This window comes from Peromyscus maniculatus, chromosome 20 (assembly GCF_049852395.1).
Source record: "Peromyscus maniculatus bairdii isolate BWxNUB_F1_BW_parent chromosome 20, HU_Pman_BW_mat_3.1, whole genome shotgun sequence".
In the NCBI taxonomy this organism is placed as follows: domain Eukaryota; kingdom Metazoa; phylum Chordata; class Mammalia; order Rodentia; family Cricetidae; genus Peromyscus; species Peromyscus maniculatus.
Window position 1 is genome coordinate 47,182,703 of NC_134871.1, and position 9,839 is coordinate 47,192,541.

At 49.5% G+C, this 9,839-nt stretch overlaps 2 long non-coding RNA genes across 3 annotated transcripts in view; one reads left to right on the forward strand and one right to left on the reverse strand.

Moving 5' to 3' along the window:
* LOC143269775 (uncharacterized) overlaps positions 1 to 9,839 on the forward strand; it is a 28,015-nt gene that overhangs the window by 396 nt on the left and 17,780 nt on the right. The window lies entirely within an intron of this gene.
* On the reverse strand, positions 1,564 to 6,535 carry LOC143269774 (uncharacterized). Of its 2 annotated transcripts, none has more exons than XR_013046479.1 (3): positions 5,154 to 6,535; positions 4,687 to 4,825; positions 1,564 to 3,673 (listed from the first exon to the last, which is right to left on the reverse strand). It is a non-coding gene; the product is annotated as an uncharacterized LOC143269774 (long non-coding RNA). The 2 variants fall into 2 exon arrangements; XR_013046478.1 differs by having other exon boundaries at positions 1,564 to 4,470.

Genomic DNA, 9,839 nt, shown 5'->3' on the forward strand with positions numbered 1-9,839 from the left:
CCGGGCTAGGGTTGTGACTTGTTTGGTAGAGTGCTTGCCTAGCACGCATGAATCCTGAGTTCGAACCCCAGTACCACGTAAACCGGGTGTGATAGCACACACGAGTAATCTCAGAATCCAGTGGCCGAGGCTGGAGGGCTCAAGATTTCAAAGTCATCCTTGACTACATAGGGAATACTGGAGTCTCTCTCTCTCTCTCTCTCTCTCTCTCTCTCTCTCTCTCTCTCTCTCTCTCTCTCTCTCTCTCTCTCTCTCTCACACACACACACACACACACACACACACCCCTACGTGGGATTCAAGGGGTTATTCTGTGGTCCTTGGCCTTGGCTGCCCGACCTAACGTCTTAGGGTCACAAGCAAGTCCCTGGTGGTGGTGCTTCTATCCCTCAAGCTTCTCTCTTCAGAATTGTTGGGGAAGCTGGCTTGCCTTTGAGACCCAAGGCGAAGTGTTACCTTTGAAGCTTGGGCCTGGGCTTTCCCTCCATTCTCACTGGCATGAGTAACTGAGGTCTAAGTACCTTATTTTTTGCATATTATGACTCGTATTCCAGCCCCTTACAGTTCTTAGAACACCTGCCCATCATGTCTTCTGTCTAGTGCTTGCTTTGTAACTCTTCGTAACACATTACAGTGTTTCTTCCGCTAGGTCTGTGCTTTCTGAGAGCAGGAATTTGTGTCTGTTACTCATCTGCATATACTTAGCACCAACCTGGCACAGCACCCGGCCCGGAAAGGCCAGTAGATGCTTACTGTTCAGTAGATTCTCACTGAACTGAGGATCTTTGCACATCTCAGCAAGTGGTTTCTGTCAAAGGGTTATGTGATGTGTCCAAGCAGAAGCAGGCAGATTGGCAGGGCTCTACCTGCTACACCATTTCAACCCACGCTCTCATTAATTAGTGGTCTGCTGAGGTATCTCTGGCATTCTGCATTTGCAGTTGTTGCGGGAAGGCTTTCCCAGAACTCCCCATTTGAGAGAAATACTTTGAGGCACTAGGTTCCGCACGGTCTCTGGATTCCTTTTCTGTCTCTTCCATTGGGAGGAGGACCGCCTCTCTGCAGCTGTCAATCACCATTCTCCATCTTTTCTGTCTTTTTTGTTTTTGTTTTTCGAGACAGGGTTTCTCAGTGTAGCCTTGGCTGTAGACCAGGCTGGCCTTGTACTCACGGAGTTCTGCCTGCCTCTGCCTCTGGAGTGCTGGGGTTAAAGGTGTGCACCATTGGGCTGGAGAGATGGCTCAGAGGTTAAGAGCACTGGCTGCTCTTCCACAGGTCCTGAGTTCAATTCCCAGCAACCACATGGTGGCTCACAACCATCTAGAATGAGATCGGGTGCCCTCTTCTGGCCTGCAGGGATGTGTGCAGGCAGAACACTGTATACATAATAAATAAATAAATCTTAAAAAAAAAAAAGGTGTGCACCATCACTGCCTGGCTCCATGCTTTGTTTTCTTGTCTGTTCCCTTCTTTTCTGTTTTCCCTCCCTGTCCACATCCCTGCTTCTTGTCCACTCCCTCCCTCCCTCTCTTTCTACCTCCATTCTCTCTCCATCTCCCCTCCTTCTCTTACCTCCCCCTCTCTTTTCTTTCTTAGAGTCTCATTTATCTCAGATTAGGTTTTATGCTGGGGATTGAAGTAAGCAAGCACTCGACCATCTGAGCTGCATCTCCAGCCCCAGGGTCTATTTCTCACTTTACTGTCAACACTTCTCTCTCTCTCTCTCTCTCTCTCTCTCTCTCTCTCTCTCTCTCTCTCTCTCTGTGTGTGGTGTCTCTGCAAATACCACAGTCAACAGAGTAATGACCTGCGATCTGTGTGAGGCAAGAAGGGAGCCCAGTTCAACATGACTCAGTAGCTAGTGTTGGTTCAAACTCTGAGAGTGTGACCCTGGGTCGCTTATTTATTTTAGGCATGTTTAAGCACAATTTGGAAAAAAGTTCCCTGCTGACAGTTAACTTAATCCCATGTGCACAATAAAGCTTAAGACATGAGCACATGGAAACTCTTTGTAAAGTACGTGTGATATCTCCCGTAAAGATGGGTTCTTAGATTGACTACGTGTGACATCTTAAGGGTCTAGGGGAGGATCTGGTGTGGTCTCGGTCATATAGGTAGTGCAGAGGTCACCAGGCTGTTAGCCACCTCCACTCTCGGCCTTCTGGGTAGAAAACAGGTTATACATCTCTCCCTTTGAAGAGACAACCGTGAGTTAACATTCCTGGTTTTCATAGTGCTTATCTGTGAACGCAAGAACCTCTGTGCCCTTACACTGCAGGGTCTGTCTTCATTACTTGCCTCAGGATCTGACATCATAGGAGGTGCCCAGTGACTCTAGGAGGTGCAGCAGCGACCCGATTTGAGTCTTCTAACTTCAAATCCATTTTCTCCACCCCATTTCATGGCTCCGCTGTACCCTTCCAAATCCACCGTCATGCTCTCATCCAGCTCATTTTGGCCACATCCTGTTTTTATTTGTCCTCTGTCCAATTGGCAGGTCCCAGTGTGGTGCAGGGCTTTCCCTCCAGGATAGACGGAGGGAAGCAAGTCTATTTGCGCTAACCAGCCAGTGCCATACCAGCCTTCCACTTAGTCGAGTCTTTTCTCCTTCAAAGGCCGAAGACTAGGTCAGGTATGGGCAGGGTGGTCACTCTACCTCGTCGGCTCTCTTGTCTTAGCGTCTGTCCTCATCCCGGATGACAACCCACGAGGGGATACCCAGATTCCCTCCCTCTCCATGCCGGGCTCCTGAGGTCAGCCTCCCTTGCTGCAGCTGTTGCTGATAATGCCAGGCACCATCTGGCAGGGGTGCTCTTGCCCCACCTACTTCCATATCTGCTTTTCTGTGTCTCCAGCACTTTCTCTTCCCCAGCCACCTACCCGTCCTATTCAGCATTTTCAGAGCAGTTTCTTGAGAGCCAATTCCCTTGCTTGAGGCGCATTCTGAATTCTAAAGCAGGTCCAGTCCTGTTTGTGTCTATTCTATAATCACCCAGACTTCTCATCTGAGAAATGAGAACAATATGCCTTCCTCAAAGAGGGGCTGTGAGCCGGGCGGTGGTGGCCCACGCCTTCAATCCCAGCACTTGGGAGGCAAAGGCAGGTGGACCTCAGTTCAAGGCCAGCCTGTCCTACAGATTGAGTTCCAGGACAGCCAGGGCAACACCAAGAAACCCTGTCTCGAAAAACCTGTGGGAAGGACAGAATATGGGAGCTGGTGTGATGTCAGTTCCCTTTCCTCCAGCAGGTGGACTGCCCATGACACAGGCTAAGCTCCCAGCAGGTTGCCAACCAGCCCCTCGAGGTACCTGGTGGTACCTGTGTCTTGGGACTGGCACATTCATCAGTCAGATTAAGGTCACAAGCTTGAAGCAGAGGGAAGGGACGCAGGACAGGCAGCCACACTGTCTTTCACATTATGAATTATGAGCATTAGTGAAATCAGCATTGTGATCAGTTTAAATTTATTTATTTATTTTAGATTTGCTGTTTATATGTATGGGTGTTTAGCCTGCATGTATGTACATGTATCACATTGCTGCCTGGTGCCTGCAGAGGTCAGAAGAAAGCCTTGGCTCCCCTGGAACTGGTGCTATGTAGATTCTGGGAACAGAACCCGGGTCTTTTGCAAGAGCAACAAGTGCTCTTAACCACCAAGCTGTCTCCCGGCCCTCTGTGAGCAGTTTAAAAAAAAAAAAAATCAAAATTAGCTCAGCATGGTGGCACATGTCTTTGATCCAAGTACTTGGGAGGCTGAGGCATGGGTATCTGTGGGTTCAAGGCCAGTCTGGTTTATATAGTCTGGCTTATATAGTCTGGTTTATTCAGCCAGGGCTACATAGAGAAACCCTGTCAGAAGAAGAAGAGGAGGAGGAGGAGGAGGAGGAGGAGGAGGAGGAGGAGAGATCAGAATAGAGGCCTGGGGTGTATTGTAGCTCAGTTGGTAGAGTGCCTGCCTAGCTAGCATGCGCAAGATCCTGGGTTTGATCCCCAGCACCGAGACAGGAGAATCAGAAACTCAAGATCATTCTTGGCTACATATCAAGTTCATGGCCAATCTGGGCTACAGGAGACCTTGTCTCATACAAAATAAAACAACAAAACAGAGCGGAGTTGAAAATGCCAGAACTTGCCAGGTGTTCCCAGCAGTGCTCCGGGCAGCGTCTGTTACTGTTTGTGTACATGGCTGCTGCGTGACCAAAAAGCATCTTTCTCAGGGATGGTCTTGTGTCCTTAGCCTCCTGATTGCCGAGGTGACAGCCTTGAAATGCTTCTCTTACTGCCGGTTGTGGTCGAAGGGTTTGAAATGTGCCACTATGCTGAAGCGTTACCACAGAAATGGCCGGCACTGTGGTTGGCCTCTTGCTTGTTTAACCCATCACATGCCGCCACCCGCTGAAGCAGGAACGTTTGAAGCCACGGCCTTGATCTTAGAGGAAGACACCAAGGCACGTGGACATCGAGAGGCTTCTTGGGACACGCAGAGAACAGGGGGTGGCATCTTAATGGGGCTATTCCGCCCCCAGGAGAATCTGCCTTGGCTCTAGAGTGCTGCCTCCTCTCCCAGCCCCGCCCCCGGCAACTGCCAGCCAGCCAGCCCGCACAGGCCATCTGAGGCCAAGCCAGGAGGGTGCTTGGCAGCATGCTCTAAGCAAAACTTCCGCACGGTGGCGCTGTGGTACTCACAGTTTCCTCTCGGAGAAGCTGGCAGTCCGGGGCGCAGGCTCCCTAAACCCTGCAGGGCTGGACTGCAGAGGAAAGGGATGCAGGACGGTCGCAGTTCAGCGATTCGGACACTGGAGATGTCAGAGTATGAAGGAGGCACCTTGAGAAAAGGAAACAAGCAAACAAAAGTATGGGGTGGCAGGCCACACCCACAGGGGTGTCCCTAGAGGATATTTTTTTGTTTGATGTTTGTTTTTACTTTACTTTTTTTTTTTTTTTTTGAGACAGGGGTCTCACTATGTAGTTTTTTGCTGGCTTGGAACGCTCTATGTAGACAAGGCTGGACTTGAACTCACAGAGATCCATTTGCCTCTGCCTCTAGAGTGAAGGAATCAAAAACGAGTGCCTCTCCTGGCCCAGTTTCCATCTTGTTGGTAACCTCTGATGTTTCTAGCTCCACGGCAGAACGATCTAAGTCAGTTTCGTGCCAGCTGTGGCTTGCATACTGTCCTGTTTCCAGCGATCGCGCACAGCGCCCCCTCCAGGACCACGCACGATGGAGGTGGCCTGGCCAGCAGGCTAATTCCGGGGCCAGGCTGCTTGTGTGTTACTGGGGGGTCAGGGCTGGTGGCTGCAGGGATTCTGCAGGACAAGGCAAACCTGCAGCTGTGAGGAGAAGAGGACACAGTCTCCTTCCTCTTTGCCAAATCTTGCCCAGCTTGCTCCTCCTCCTCACTGGTCCTTCAGCAGGAGGCAGCTGTGGACAGAGGAGGGCTGTGCTGGAGAGTGGGAGCCATTTCCACCCAGGGCTCTTCTCTTCCTCTGCCTCAGGGAGTGACTCAGGCCACCTCAGCACGCTTCATCGGTCCTCCCCTATAGCAACGCTGGTGTCACAGAAAGGCTGGAGCTTCAGGGTGACGAACAAGGGGCAGCCCTATTCGGTCCTCGCCTCAGGCTCCCTGTCCAGGCACATTGCCTGTTCTAATTCTTTTTGTTTTGTTTGAGACAGGGCTTTCAGGGTTTTGCTCCATAGTCCTGGCTGACCTCGAGCCTGTGGCAATCCATCTACCTCTGTCCCCCAAGTATCCAGATTACAGAGGTGCGCCGCCACACCCAGCTTAACTCATTTTATCTCAGAGGACGTGAAGTGCTGCTGTTAGTAACATTTTACAGATGAAAGAAACTGAAAGCTGAGAGAACCCAAGATTAAAAGTCAAACCTGGTGGCAGAATTGGAACTCAAACTCGGATACACCCCTTCCCCGCAAAGGTTATACCTAACCGTTCTGCTCTATGTATCTTTAAATGTCTAAAATAAGAGGTAACATGGCCCGGGAGGGCGTGTTGGTATACGTCTGTCGTCCTAGCACTCAGGAGGCCGAGGCAGAAGAATCCAAATAAGTAAAGACCAGCCTGTGGCACATAGGAAAACCCTATCTCAAAAGAGAGTTTTTATTCCCAAGGGACCCGCTTCCTTTCTGTAGACACGACTGGCATTCTGTTCAAAGGAACCACTGGCCCACAAGGTCACTTGGCTTCTATTTTGGAGTCTAAGGTTTGGTGCAGCAGTGGCCATCCCACCGGGAATAAGGCAGAGAACCCATCAGGAGTAAAACGAGGCCTTTTATCTTTATTTAGGTATTAATTTTGAGGCAAAGTGTCATGGAGCCCGGGCTGGCTTCAAGTAGGCTGTACAGTGGAGGGTGACTTTGAACTCCTGGCGCCAACAAGCCTATCTTATGTGGGGCTGGGAGCTCCTGCATGTCAGGCCAGCATTCCTACTAACTAAGCCACATCCCTAGCCCTTATTTTTTATCATTATTTTTTTAATTTTAGAAATATTTTTGAGAAAAGGTTTTGCTGTGTAGCCCAGGATGGCCTCGAACTTGTGATCTTTATGCTCAGTCTCTCAGATGCTGAGATTACAGGCAAGGGGGGAGAGAGAGAGAGACAGACAGAGAGACAGAGACAGAGAGACAGAGAGACATGGGGGGAGGCTGAGGGACTCAGAGAGAACTGGAATTTGGGCAGTACTTGGTAATTGCAGAGACTCTCTGTTCCACATGGTACCCTCTAACTCAGCGGCTGTCAACCTTCCCAGTGCTGGGACCCTTCAGTACAGTTCTTCATATGTTGTGGTGACCCACAATCATAAAATCATTTTCACTGCTACTTCATGACTGTCATTTTGCTCCTGTTATGAATTGTAATGGAAATATTTCTGGAGATGGAGGTTTGACAAATGCTGCACTAGGGATAATCAAGTAAGCCAGGGGACCTGTTTCCATGCAGCTCACTCGCAGGGCTGCTGGGGAGCCGGCTGGCGGCTCAGCCAGGTGCCTCACTCCCGCGCTCTGGGCCTCTCTCTCCATGAGGCTTCCTCACAGGGTGGCACTGGGTGCCGAGACAGCGGGAGCCGTCCATCTCCTAAGGCTGTGCTGGGTCACTGGGACATCACTGTTTCTACCTCTCTCCTTCGGCCCACCATGATTCAACAGGAGGACAGGGACACACCCCCATGGTGGCCAGAGTTTGGACCCTCTGTAATCTATGGCAGTGTCTTAGAGCGAGGCTTCTGGGTACATCTCCCAACACACGTGTTTAAACCTCAGTGCAGCTGGTGGTAGGGATCACCTCCTGCGTTTTGGTGGTGGTTTTGTTTCAATCCTGCAAGGCCAGATGGTAACGCCACATTCTGGAGATATTTCTCCATCGTCTTTTCCTGAGGGTTTTTTTTTTTTTGTTGTTGTTGTTTTTGTTTTTGTATTCAATTATTTCCCGATGATTTGAAACAACTTGAGAGACTAGGTTAGCGACGATAGCATCTCAGAGGGAAATGAAGAAGCAGGTGACAGACGTTGGGAAGATTTTGCAATGGGGCTTCTGAGGAAGAGCCAGCCAAGCAGACTTATTTATGCAGACCAGGGGAAGGAGCGAGACAGGCTCGCCTGTTGTTCCTCTCTTCCTTGCTGAAGTACATCTGTTGCGTGCTATTTTTTATTTGGGGTTGATGGATTGGTCGTATGATGCACTTGGACTAGATACTTGGACTGCAGCATCTCCTACTTGCCCATCAGCTTGGCTCTGTAGCAGATTTACATTCCGTCTGGGGTGCCAGCTTGAACAAAATGCTTTTTTAAAGCCCGCAGTCTGACAGAGATCTTTATCCAGTCAGCGTTTCCCCCGTATTTTAAAAATAAGCATCTGCAGCAGAAAGATGCCGCCGATGGCTTATTTTTGAGAGAAGAATCCAGTTTGGCTTTGGTGGCTGATGTTCTGATTGGCTGTGGAGCAGAGGGCACTGAGACTGGGACCTGCCAAGGGCTGATGTCCCCGAGTCTAGGGGTCCCCTTCCCACTCAGAGTCACCTGCCATGCCTTTGTGGAGGAGGGGGTTCAGTCGGTACCTGGTATGCAGTCAGTGTCACTCAGCTGTCCCTTCACCTCCCCCGCCCCACCGTGGGAACCGTATGTCCTTCTAGGTTTGAGAATTCTTGAGCTAGCAAGATGGCTCTGTGGATAAAGGTGCCTGCTGAGAAGTCTGGTGATCTGAGTTCAGTGTCTGGGACTTAGATGGTAGGAGGGAGAATTGACTCCCTCAAGTTGTCCTGATCTCCACAAGTCTGCTGTGTTGAGCGCGTGCGCGCGCACGCGCGCGCGCACACACACACACACACACACACACACACACACACTAAATAAAATGCAAAAAAAGAAAAACAAAAACCCCAAATAAACAAAACCCATGGAAGTTGGTGAGAAAAGAAAACATTAATAAAAAATTAATTGAAAGGAAACAGACATGCATAACCACAGCCCCCCAACAAAAGGAAAAAGCATTGTCACCCATTGTTCACTTGAAGGAAGCCCGTGTGGAGGATGGTAAGGACTAGGCGACCATGGTAGTTAATCCTCATTGTCAATTTAATTGTATTTAGATTCATCCTTGAAACATAACATGTCTATGAAGGAGTTTCCAGAAAGGCTTAAGGAAGAGGGAAGAGCTACCCAGAATGTGGATAGAAACATACCATGAGCCGGGCTTCTCGACTGAATGAAAAAGGAGGAAGTGAGCCGAGAACCAGTTCTCTCTGCTTCCTAACTGGGGATGCATGTGACCCGAAGCCTCACCCTCCAGAGGCCACGCCTTCTCCACCATGGCTGACTGTACCCCCAAACTGTGAGCCCAAACCAAACACCTTTGAGGCTAGAAAGATGGCAGGTAAGAGCACCGCTCTTCCAGAGGACCCCAGTTCAATTCTGAGCCTGACGCAGCAGCTCACAATGTCTAACTCTAGAGTGAGGACAGTCATCTCTGCTCATGTGGTCGTGGTGAGAATGGAATGTGCGTAAGGCATGTATAGTCATCAGATGCAGTGTAACAATGTATCCACTTAACAGCCTAAGCTGCAAACACTGCCCCTAAGTTTCTGTAATCGGGAATCTGTGGTAGCTTGCCTGGGTGGTTTTGGCTCAGGGCCTCTCAGGCTCTTTTGGGGTGGAGCTGTGCTGTGGCAATGCATTATGTTGAAAATGCCTCTTGCATTCTAAGAAACTGGAACTTGGGCTGTATCTCACACCTTGCAGTCACTTAAGACCTCAGAGTGCCGTCCCTCTATGTACTCGGCCTGTTTGTTTAACCTGCCCGCAAGAGAACAATGTAACAATCAACGTTTCCGGTGGAATCAACCTTTACAACCTAAACCTATGCTTGGCTGTACTCTTTTTTTTTCTTTTTTCTTTTTTTGGTTTTTCGAGACAGGGTTTCTCTGTGTAGCTTTGCGCCTTTCCTGGAACTCACTTGGTAGCCCAGGCTGGCCTCGAACTCACAGAGATCCGCCTGGCTCTGCTTCCCGAGTGCTGGGATTAAAGGCGTGCGCCACCACCGCCCGGCAACTGTACTCTTAAACTAAGTACTTTTCCATGCCCTGATCCAAGAGCAGTGTATGTATGTTACTATAATCATTTGCTGGAAACGACAAATACATGGTGAAAGCAGTCTTATAAAAATATCCATATATGTTGACTACATCACACAGATATTGCTTGATAAACAGTGATGTTTGTAGTAGTGTTTGTGGTCTGGGTCAGTTGGTGTCAGTGGGAGCCAGTGACTTAATCCCTTGGAAAACTCTGTTCAAGATTTCTGTAAAGTGCCTCGTTCCTTCCCCATAAA